The sequence below is a fragment of the Myxine glutinosa genome, chromosome 2 (assembly GCF_964187855.1).
Source record: "Myxine glutinosa chromosome 2, kmMyxGlut1.1, whole genome shotgun sequence".
In the NCBI taxonomy this organism is placed as follows: domain Eukaryota; kingdom Metazoa; phylum Chordata; class Myxini; order Myxiniformes; family Myxinidae; genus Myxine; species Myxine glutinosa.
This window is the reverse complement of record NC_136262.1, coordinates 254,899,177-254,911,581: the sequence shown is the minus strand read 5'-3', so window position 1 is coordinate 254,911,581 and position 12,405 is coordinate 254,899,177.

Here is a 12,405-nt window from a genome sequence, read left to right as displayed (position 1 = left end):
TTGCCATGAATTTAAATGTATCAAGAAATCTGATATGAGTAATAGGAGATGTGTGAATTGTTTTTGTGAATGAAATGTATTTCTGATCCGTGTTTGGAATTGCTGAGATACTTCCAGAAGTCTTTGAGAGTTCCTTGATAAATAGATGTGTATCATAATGAGCGTTGTTATGAAGAAAGACAGGAATGAAAGAGGGGAGTTGATAATTAATATTACAACTTTGATGAGCCGGACCTCTATATTTACCAGTGAGATGACAATGGTCTCTAACCTTTAGACCTTTACCAATTTTCTCCTCACAAATATGACAGACATTGTTTTTTATAAATTCCCTTTTTTCTTTACTTGTTAAGGACATTGGTTTATTGGTTTCTCTCATTATCTTGGTTAATCGAACACAGTCTTTTTCTAGTCGTTTCACAAACTCCTCTGGGGTATTTGAGCCTCTATACATCTCTAACTTGTTATATTTATCACCAACGGATGATTTGATATAATAACAAAAACCACAAGGAGTATGTTTTTGATATTTATTTGTGTATGATTCTTTTGGATCTTGAGAAGCAGTATCAATTTTTTCTAAAATACTTTCAAAATCAGCATATATAACAAATGGATGTTTGATCTTTTTATTTTCATCTTTGAATGTGATCTTTGAGCCTTCTTTAGGCATATTGATTACCGTTGATTTATGTTCGCCACAATAATTTGAATGTTTATCTAATCTTTCTTGTGAATTGAAGAAGTTAAGACAACGCAAACAAATATATATTTTATTTGTTCTCTTACAGACTTGTGGTTTTATTAATTTAGCAATATCTTTGATGTATGTATAATGTGAATTTTCGTCTGAATTAAAATATAGAAGATTAATATGAGTTTGTTTACAATTGTCAGAAAGCTTTAAAACCTGAATGTTGTTTGTTTCTGTTAGACCATAAACATTAACTGATAAATTATTCATCTTTTCAAATTTAGGAATATCATTTAAAGTCATCGGAAACTTTAGATCTTTCGTATTTAATGTATTCTCATATTTTTTATAATGAGATACTCTTTCATCATGAAAATGTGGAGGATGTAAGTGTGCTAAAATAGACCAGAGAAAACATTTATTGTCTTTATTTTTGATATTGATAACTGCTTTTCTATTTTTGATAACACTGGGTAAATCAATGTAAGAAGAAGCTTTTAGAGGATCTGATTTAAGAATATGAATGTCTATGTAAATAATTTTTCCTATATTGAATCCACTTCCTACGATTGAATTATCCACATCTTGCTCTTGTTTAATAAGTTCATCATAGACTCCTGATGTTTTAAAATCTTGATATGAAGATATAAAGTGTGGCTCAGTTCTCATGTATGGTGCATCTATAACTCCTTCATCCTTTGTCATTTCTAATTTTACTCCCATATAAAATTTAAGTGGTTTCATTTCCTTTAGTGTTTTTTCAATCAACGTTTGAACAGCAGGTTTAACTATTTCTACAGCATCAACTATAGACTCTGGTTCAGGAGGTTTGAAGTTAAAGACTCTTATTTTAATATGTCCTTTGAATGCTCCATCAGAGTTTTTAGTTGTGATAAAATTTGATAAATGTAGATTTGTTTTAAGATGTATTTTGAAGCCTTTCTTGAGGATATTTTTATTACATGTAGAACAGTGTTTTGTTTCAGGTGGAAGAGGGGAAAGTTTGTTTAAAATGTTGTATGTATGTTTTGCGGTGAGAATATGTTGTTTATAATATTTTACTTCCTTCTCGCAAGTATCACAATAAACCATATTTATAGCGTGAGAAAACGTGGTGTTTTATATATATCACTGTGCTTAAAATAAAACACTTTTGAGCTTTACAGCTCCGTTTTATATATATCGCTGTGCTTAAACTAAAACACTTTTTCACTCAGAATCATCTAAGTCATAACTATCACATGAATACTCAGAATCATACTCAGAGTCATCAATAAAGCTACTCTCATAACTATCATTTGAGCACAAACTATTAGTATCATAACTATCATCTGTGTTCAATGAAATACTATCATCACCATCGTCCAAGTTCAATGAAATACTATCATCACTATCGTCTGAGTTCAATGAAATAGTAAAATCTTCACTGCTGTATTGACTCATATTTAATTAGCAAGAAAAATATTCCCATCAATATCTATATACTTTCTTTCATTAACAGATTCAATCTCTACAATTTTTATATCAAAAGTTATCTTTAAATAATCTCTAACTATCATAGAACGAAATGACATTTCACCAGAAATATTAACATCATTCATTTTACTTAGATCTACACCCTTTGGATTATTAAAGAAAATACAAATGTCTCCTCTAGAATTATTAATGGTCTTATCATTCTTTTTCAAAGTATCGTGGTCAATCACTTTTTCAAGCTTTGAATAAATTGCCAGGAGTAGAGGAGAAACTTTTGTTAGATTTACTTTAATGGATGTCTTTCCAGGTATAGTTAGAGCTCTTCCTTTAAATGAAATAGAGGGGCTCATGTTATTTTCCATAACTGGTTTTACCCAAAAATTTCCATATTTATCTTTGTTCAATTTAACATCTTTGACATATTTTTCTATATCTTCCACCGAAGTAGAGATTGATTGAAATTTGTCTTTTGTGCTTTGAAACATTGTATTTATTAATGAATAAACTTGCGTTTAGTTTAAGTAAAAATTTACCACATAAATATGATAAGTTCTGAAGGATATTTAGAATTTCCAGACTCTCCATATGATAAATTAGAGAATTGTCCGGCTTGTGATAGAGTGGGGCTTAATGATGAGGATTCATATAAACAATGTATTTTCTGTGATTTAATTTTAATTAATGATAATAAGAAATATAAAAAAATATATAACTCTTTTAAATTAGAACCAAAAATGAATTACTTTACAAGATTAATAAGAGAGATGAATGTTAAGTATTGTGATGATAATACACCATTTCTTTCAAGGGAAGAGACTAATTGTATTGAGGAAATGTATAAGGGTTTAATGATATTTATTATTCAAAATAATTTTAATGGAAATGTTAATACAAGATACTATATAAATAAAATAATGGATTATTTTGAAATTAAACCCGAACTCAGGATAAAATATAGAGTTTCTCAAATAGCTCAAAAAAAGTTGGATAACTTGTTTTCCAAATATATAAATGAATGATTTTTTACCCGTTTGGGAAAATAAGATAAAATTTAATAACCATAAAAACATTCCAAATTCATTGAGATGTCTAATAGTTGGTTCAAGCGGATGTGGAAAAACCTGTTTACTTTTAAAGATGCTCCTTGGTTCTAATTTTTTAGATTATGATAATTTAATAATTTTTACAAAGTCAAGTTTTCAACCCGAGTATCAACTACTCTCACAGGGTTTTAATGCGGGTCTTAAAAAGGAAGACATTATCGGTTTATTTAAACTTCAAAACAAACTAAATGATTATAATATTGATGATATAATACAATTATTTTGTGATAAACAGAAATCAAAATCGAAACCCATAACTTGTATTCTCAGTGATAATACGGATGATATACCTTCACCTCAAGATTTAGATAAATCAAAAAAGAACCTTGTCATCTTTGATGATTGTGTTAATGAGAGAAACCAAACAGTAATGGATAGCTACTATACAAGAGGGAGACATTCTTCTTGTAATTGTATATATCTTAGTCAATCATATTTTCAACTCCCTCGACGCTCAATAAGAAACAATGCCAATACTTTTATTTTATTTAAGTTAAATTCAATAGATGTAAATAATTTTTGGAGAGATAATTGCTCTACGTTATGTAGTAAAAAAGAATTTGAAAATTATATGAAACACACGATTGGAAAATATAAATATATTGTTGTGAAACAAGATGAGATACTAAATGATATTTTTCAATACTAAATGAATACCGAAGAAAGAGAAAGAAAGTTTAAGGAACATCAACAATTAGTTTCAAAAGTTGTTAAACAACAGGAAGAGATAAAGAAGAAACGGAAACAGAAACTAACTGGTGAAGAAGCCTTTGAAAGAAAACAAGAGAAATTCTTTAAACCACTTTTGAAAACTCAACACCCTACAGTTCCCACGGTAGAATTTACTCCGAAAAAACTTCAAATGCTCAAAGATTTTAGTCAGATAACAAAACAAGAACTTGGTGAATTAGAATATGATGACGAGGGATTATTTCGGAAACTTGAGCAGGTAAATCAACCCCCTAATTATGTTGTGGAAGCTCTTCAAAACAATGAATATTCTGCGGGTTCAAAAACCAGAGCAGGTCTCATTCCAACAGAAGAACCAGCAGTGTTTCATCTTGTGGAAGAAAAGGTATTGATATTTAATGATGAATTGATGTTCTTGAGTTCTACTCAACCAAATGTTAAATTAACTCCAAGATTAATGTTTCTTCTAACAAACCCCGGATTCAGCGGTTCAAAATATTTTGAGGAACCACTTGATATGGAAAGAGAGGAAGATAGGGTATATATTGAGTTGTTAAATACACTTGATTATGGAGTTTCTGTTGCTGGTAAAAGTAAGAAGAATGAGAAGGAGAAACATATTATTGATGCTTTAAGTAAGCTTGGTTCGGGTGTTAGTTTTCTTCCAAATGACCCATCACAATTAGTTAATAGGCTATTATTGTTATTAGGTAGTAAGAAGGCTGGAAACAACAACTGTTTTAATGAATCCTCAGCCATTTTAGATCAGTTGATGAACATGAAAATAATTAATAAATGTCAATACAAAGATATTTTATTAGATATTAAATAAGATGAGAAGCACAATTCTTAGTTTTAATTTCACAACGAGCGATTACACAGCTTCATTCCCTTACCCACTACAACTTGACCCCCTTACCTCATATGAGGCATCTTTGTTGTCAATGGAAACTTACAATACCCTTTTTAATATCACAGAGAAAAACAACAAGTTTAGTTATAATCCAGGCACTGCCTACAAAACTATAACTGTTTCACCTGGAGCTTACGAGATTTCTCAAATATCTTCAGAAGTCTCTCGCCTTATGAAAGAAAAAGGTGATGAACCAAAAAATATTGTAATAGATATTCAAACACACACTTCAAAATCAACTATTAAACTGAAAAATAATTATAAAGTTGATTTCACGATTGAAAATTCGTTCAGAGAGCTATTGGGTTTCTCTTCAAAAAAGATTGAAAATAACGGGACGTTTTACAGTGATAATGTTATCCAAATATCCTCCGGTATAAATTCAGTATTAATTCATTGTGATTTGATTGATGGTGCTTATAACGATGGAATAAGAACAAATACAATATTTTCATTCAGTGCATACTCAACCCCGATTGGTTATAAATTTAATATGGAACCAAAAAATCTTGTCTATTTACCTGTGTCAGGAAAAACCATATACAGAGTAAATTTTAGGATAACCGACCAAGATAATCGTATGATATCCTTTAATGATGAAATTATATCCATCAGAATTCACCTACGTGAAGTTTTTCAATAAATAAATAATGGTTATTGTAAGAAAACACGAGTTGGGAAAATATAAAATAATTACAGGGGAGGGCATGTTCCTTTCACCAGACTATACAAGGTATGTGGGTAAAGGATACTATAAACCTAAGAGACAACGGGGTGTGGGTCATCAATTTCGAAATAAAGGAGATGGGATAATTGATACTCTAATGGGTATTGGTTCAACCATTCTTAAACATAAAGACCTAATTGGTTCAACTGCTTCTCTCATGGGAAATGTAGCAGGTGTTGTAAAGAGTATAAAAGATGCTCAAAAGGAGTCCCATAAATTACAAGCAATCAAAGAAATTAAAAAAGGTAAAACTCAACTATCTTCACAAGAACGACAAAAAATCATTAAAATACTTGGGTCAGGGTTTCAACAATTTTAATACTATATAAATACAAGTATGGAAGCGATTGATAGTATCTATGATTTGGATGATACGATTATCATTTCAAACTCTACTAAAAAGGAAGACTATTTTAAGGTAAATGCTATTACAGGAACCGACTGGAATTCAAACGGAACAAAAAGTTTTGAAATAAATAATCAACAAACTTACTTGAATATAGCTGATAGTTTCTTGCTGTGTAAATTTAAATTCACTAAGGCTGCGAATAATACTAATGCTACACTCGTAAATGATTTCTTCTGGAAAATGTTTGACAGTGTTCGCCTGTATATTGGAACACAAGAGGTTGAAGCGGTTGATTATGTCTCTGCTACATCTGAAATGATGAAATTTACACTATATTCGTTTGGTGATAGAATGGGTAAGGGAGCTGTTGAAGGCTTTATTCCTGATATGTCAACGGGAACAAACACAGACCCTGGTTATAGTCAAAGGAAGTCAATGTATAATGATGACGCAAAAGCTGAGAATAGTTTTACCGTAGCAGTACCTCTTAAAGGTATATTTGGATTTTGTGATTATGATAAAGTTTTGTATGGTCTTAAAATTAGATTTCAACTACAAAGGAATGATAATGTAAATAGATTGCTTTTTGGGGCTGAAAATGCTTTTGGCGACAATAATAAATTTGTTATTAATGATTTGTGTTGGTATATCAATGAATATACTCCTAATCTTAAAACGGAGGAGATGTTAAATAGAAGACTTAACTCAAAGAAACCGCTAAATGTATCATACCTTAAAAGAAGATGTCAACACGTTAAACTGGAACACACTACCTACACTTGGAATTTGGGTGTTCTTGAAGGAAAGCCACGATACCTATGGCTCATTTTTAAAAAACCAGATGGAGAGGAGGGTACTAATAAGAATAATGCGCTGAGTGATAATGCTAAGGTGAAACAACTTCGGGTTTCTCTTGATGGCACATTTTATCCGCGAGATAGATTGGAAATTGATTGGGAAAAAAATGATTATGCGGAAGCCTACAAGTCCTACCAAAAAGTGTGTGAAAGTAATGGTAATAATGATCCTATTTTGGATATGGTTGCATTTAAAGGTTTATATACAATCTACGCAATTGACCTGAGTTCTCAAAAGGAAACTATAAAGTCTAATCGAGTGGATACTTCTCTATACATTGAAAGAGGGGAGAATGAAGAAGTTGATGCTTATTGTTTGCTTTTGGAGGAAACAGAATTACAGATTAATACAGATAATGGTGTTATGATTAATATCACATAGGTTTTTTCTCATAAATAAATGGTAGGGGTATATGTTAATCAAATCAATCTTAATAAATTAACATCTTGTATTCAAAATCAAAAGCCTTGTATTATTAATGTTAATACAATTCAAAGAAAAGGAGCTGTAAGAATTGATGTTTTACTCACACACACACAAGTAAAAACACTAAATGATGTTGGATCACTTAAAATTAAAATGACGAAACCTATGTTAAAGAAATATTCAATAGACGAGTCAAGAGGAGGATTTCTCCCGTTTCTAATTCCTTTATTTGCTGGTTTAAGTGCGGCGGGAGCATTGACTGGTGGTATTTCAGCAGCGGTAAAAACTGCTAACGAAAGGAAGGCACAACTAAAAGCTCAAAAAGAATTGGAAAGACATAACAAGGAGTTGGAGAAACAAATTAGTGGAAGTGGTGTAATTGTAGATTTTGCTCAAAAACTTGAAAGTCTACCTGATAAAGCTAGATTGTTGGTTGGAGATATGCTTTCCTCTATCGCTCAAGCGGGTGTTAAACTAACTAAACGGGGTAATGGATTGTATCTTTCTCATAAATAAATGGATAAATGGTTTAAACAATTTGGAAAGAATACAACGTCAAATATAGAACTAGCTAAGTATTGTAAAACACTAAAAATTGATAATGTGGTTATTTGTATGAGAGATGAATTAATACATATAAATAAGAATACAAAGAATATTATTATGAATTTAGACACACAGAATGGTTCTCATTGGGTTTGTATTCATAATAGTCAGGATAAATATTATTTTGATAGTTATGGTATGCCACCACCTGTTGAAGTAATACAATTCTTACAGAATGGTGTTTATCAAACATTCCAAGTTCAAGAAATTAATTCTAAATGTTGTGGCCAATTATGTTTATATGTATTATTTCAACTCAACAATAATGAAAATTTTTATGATATCATTTTTTATCTAATATAAATGACCTATGTTGGAAAAGATGGTTCTATCTTTGGAAAATCCTCTCAGGATATTGATTTATCAAATTATTATACAAAGGCACAGGCTGAACGACAAAAATATAGTGTAAGTAAAAATATTAATATGAAGAATACTTATAAATTAATCAATTATCCAAACCCTACAGATGCGAATGACTTGATTAGATTCAGTGATTTATCACAATATATATCTTTAAAGAAAACAGCACGTTTTGTGAAACAAGTAAAATTTACAACCACAACACCTGGTTATACTGACCATACACCTTTCCTCATTGAATTTAACTACCTGCTTACAATTAAATTTTATAAAGAAGGACATTTAGTTAATATGCGAATTAATAAATGGGGGTATGATATGCCTGATTTAGGGTATAATTGGTCTTTTTCAATAAACATAGAAGACCTACATGATTTAAATCAGTCTCGTAAAGAAGAATATTATCCACTTGGTGAAGATAAGGATTTATGTGGAAGTACAATTAGTAAACAACAAATACGTGATTTTAAGAAAATAAAAATATATGATAGTATAGCGATGGTTCGCATGACAAAGAAGGAAGGTAATGAGATAAGGATAGAAAGCCGAGGAATACAAACCGATTTGGTAGTGGGAAGATGGGGTGGTATTACCTGTCATAATATTAATCTCACATATATTTCTGATACATAAATGGCAGGAAGAAGACTACAAGAGAATTATAATTTTTGTATTCAAGGATACCTACAAGAAAAGGGTGCTCGGTATTACATACCTTATGATTTGGAGCATATACATGGGAATTTTGTCATAAAAAACTGGCCTTATACTGATATTGTTAAACCCACAAATAGAGACTTGTTTAAAATATTAAATAAAAATGAACTTCTCAAAGTTATGAAATATAAAACTCTTTTAGAAATCGTCAACAAATCTTATTGGTATCCTATTATGAGAAAAATAATTATAGATACAAGAATATCTCAAAATCCAGATGAGTATATGTATAATATTCTTTGGGGTTTAAACTCAAGGGTAGCAAGGGATGAGGAAGGAGTTGAAGAAGAGAAGGAGAAAAGAGAGAAAAGAGAGAAGGAGGAGAGGGAACAAAGAGGGAGGGGGGAGAGGGAGATGGAAATCAGAGCGATTCAAAAAAGAGTGGATGTATTACAGCAAGAAGATAAATCTCAACTCACCGAAGAGGAAAATAAAGAAAGAATGAATGCTGTGAAAATATTGATATCAAAAATTGCTAAGATAAATGAGGAAGGAGTTAAAGAAGAGAAGGAGGAAAGAGAGAAAAAGGAGAAGGAGGAAAGGGAGAAAAAGGAGGAGGAGAGGGAGGAAAGGGAGAAAAGAGAGAAAAAGGAGAAGGAGGAAAGGGAGAAAAAGGAGGAGGAGAGGGAGGAAAGGGAGAAAAGAGAGAAGGAGGAAAGGGAGAAAAGAGAGAAGGAGGAGAGGGAGCAAAGAGAGAGGGAGGAAAAATATAAAAAGATGGAAATCAGTGAGATTAATAAAAGATTGAAGGTATTACAGCAAATAAATCAAACTCAACGCACTGAGGAGGAAAATAAAGAAATGAGAAGTCTAATGAAAATATTATTTTCAAGAATAACGACGTCAATGTCTTCAGTTTCAGGGAGGAGATTTAAATGAGAAAGTGGGGATAAAGAAGAAGAAGAAGGAAAAGATTATGTGGTTGATGATGTCGGTGTAATTGACTTTAGTTAGTTTTATTTGTAAATAAATGGAGGAGAGAGTGAAGGCATTCCTTAGGATTCTTTATGTTTTAAAAATCAAGATTGAAATGTATATGTTGAAAACCAAAAAGGTTTTGATACTCTGTCGGAATTTTTCTGATAAATAAATATGAGTTATTGTCTCAAATGTAAAAAGAAAACTAAATCTAAAAATATCTCTTATGTTAAAGCTAAAAATAATAGAGTTTGTCAAAAAGGAATATGTCAAGTGTGTGGCTCTAAAAAGTGCCAATTCATCTCTCCTAAAAGAGGAGGAGACATACAAAAGTTTCTGTCAGGAAGTAAATTTACAACAACTGGAATTCCAGGGGAATTACACCTTCCAGGGTATTCTTTCTGTGGTCCAGGAACAAACTTGGATAAAAGATTAGATGAGGCTAACAATCCTAAACCTTGGTCTAAACCTACAAATAGGGTTGATGAAGTGTGTATGAAGCATGATATTGCTTATGGGGATACCACTACGTTGACTGAAAAACATAAAGCCGACAGCGAAATGTTGTATAATTTGTCTTTGATACAAAATCCAACGTTGAGAGAGAAAGTTGATAGGTTTATTGTGAGAAATTTGATAAATGCTAAATTGAAACTTGGTCTTGGTTATTCCTCAAAAAACTATTAGGCTCTAATGATGTCATCAAGACTGAGGAGCTTTTGGCTGAAGAATTACACAAACCTATAATCACAAAGTTTAAAAGAAGGAAGGTTTATTCTAAATACACCGACCACATATGGTCCGCTGATTTAATTGAATTGAATAATGACAGGGGATACAGGTATGCTTTAACCGTTATTGATTTGAGGAGTAGATTTGCCTGGGTTGTCCCTTTAAAAAATAAAAGGGGTGATACTTTAATGTTAGCCTTTAAGCGAATATTTGATCGGGATAAAAGGAAACCAAAGAAGTTATGGACTGATGAGGGAACAGAGTTCTATAACAAAATATTCATGAAATTTCTTAAGGGGAAGGGTATTAAATTATACAGCACCTTTAATGAAGGAAAGGCAGTTGTTATTGAGCGTTTTAATCGTACTTTAAAAGAGAAATTATATAAAAAATTCACACAACTCAGTTCTCAAAAATGGGTGTATTTAATTCAGGATATTGTAGATAATTACAATAATACAGTTCATTCATCAACAAAATCAAAACCATCAGAAACATTTACAAAATTAGAATATGAAAAGGAGATTAATTTGAGAAAGCCCAAGTTTAAAGTTGGTGATATTGTAAGAATATACAAATGGAAAAGCCATTTTGAGAAAGGTTATACAAAGAGATGGACTAATGAATTATTTAAAATCGTTGATGTAATGGATACAGTCCCTTGGACCTACAAATTATATGATTTAAATGGAGAAGAAATCTTGGGTTCATTTTACTCACAAGAATTACAAAAAACACAAGTAAGCAGATAATACCCTTGAAAATAATAAATAAATAAATAAAATGTAATGGGGATACGTTTTTAAATCTGTGAACCCCAAACACAGAATCCCACAACTTTTCAGTTGGGGCTTGACTTTTGTGTGTGTATAATGGGGATACGTTTTTAAATCTGTGAACCCCAAACACAGAATCCCACAACTTTTTAGTTGGGGCTTAACTTTTGTGTGTGTATAATGGGGATACGTTTTTAAATCTGTGAACCCCAAACACAGAATCCCACAACTTTTCAGTTGGGGCTTGACTTTTGTGTGTGTATAATGGGGATACGTTTTTAAATCTGTGAACCCCAAACACAGAATCCCACAACTTTTCAGTTGGGGCTTAACTTTTGTGTGTGTATAATGGGGATACGTTTTTAAATCTGTGAACCCCAAACACAGAATCCCTCAACTTTCCAGTTGGGGCTTAACTTTTGTGTATGTGTGAGTGAGTCATAATAATATACAAACCCTAACCCAACCCCATCCCTAACCCAAACCCATCCCTAACCCAAACCCATCCCTAACCCAAACCCATCCCTAACCCAACCCCATCCCTAACCCAACCCATTCCTAACCCAACCCCATCCCTAACCCAACCCAATCCCTAACCCAACCCCATCCCTAACCCAACCCCATCCCTAACCCAACCCCATCCCTAACCCAACCCCATCCCTAACCCTCACATTCAAAATCCCAACCCTAACCCAACCCCATCCCTAACCCAACCCCATCCCTAACCCAACCCCATCCCTAACCCAACCCCAACCCTAACCCTCACATTCAAAATCCCAACCCTAACCCAACCCCATCCCTAACCCTCACATTCAAAATCCCACCCAAACCCTAACATAATCTTTCTTTTCTTCTTTTTTAAATACGTATTTCTTTTTTTTTTTTTCCTCTTCCTCCAATTCTGTCTTTCAAGGCTTTTAAGTTTGAAGAAGTAGAAATGGGAAGAAAGAATTTTCCAGCATTTTCTTCCTCGAACTTTCTTGATATTGCTTAAATCAAGCGTCATTAAATAAAGAACATTGTTCATTGCTTTAGAATCCAAAGAGTCTCCAAGAGG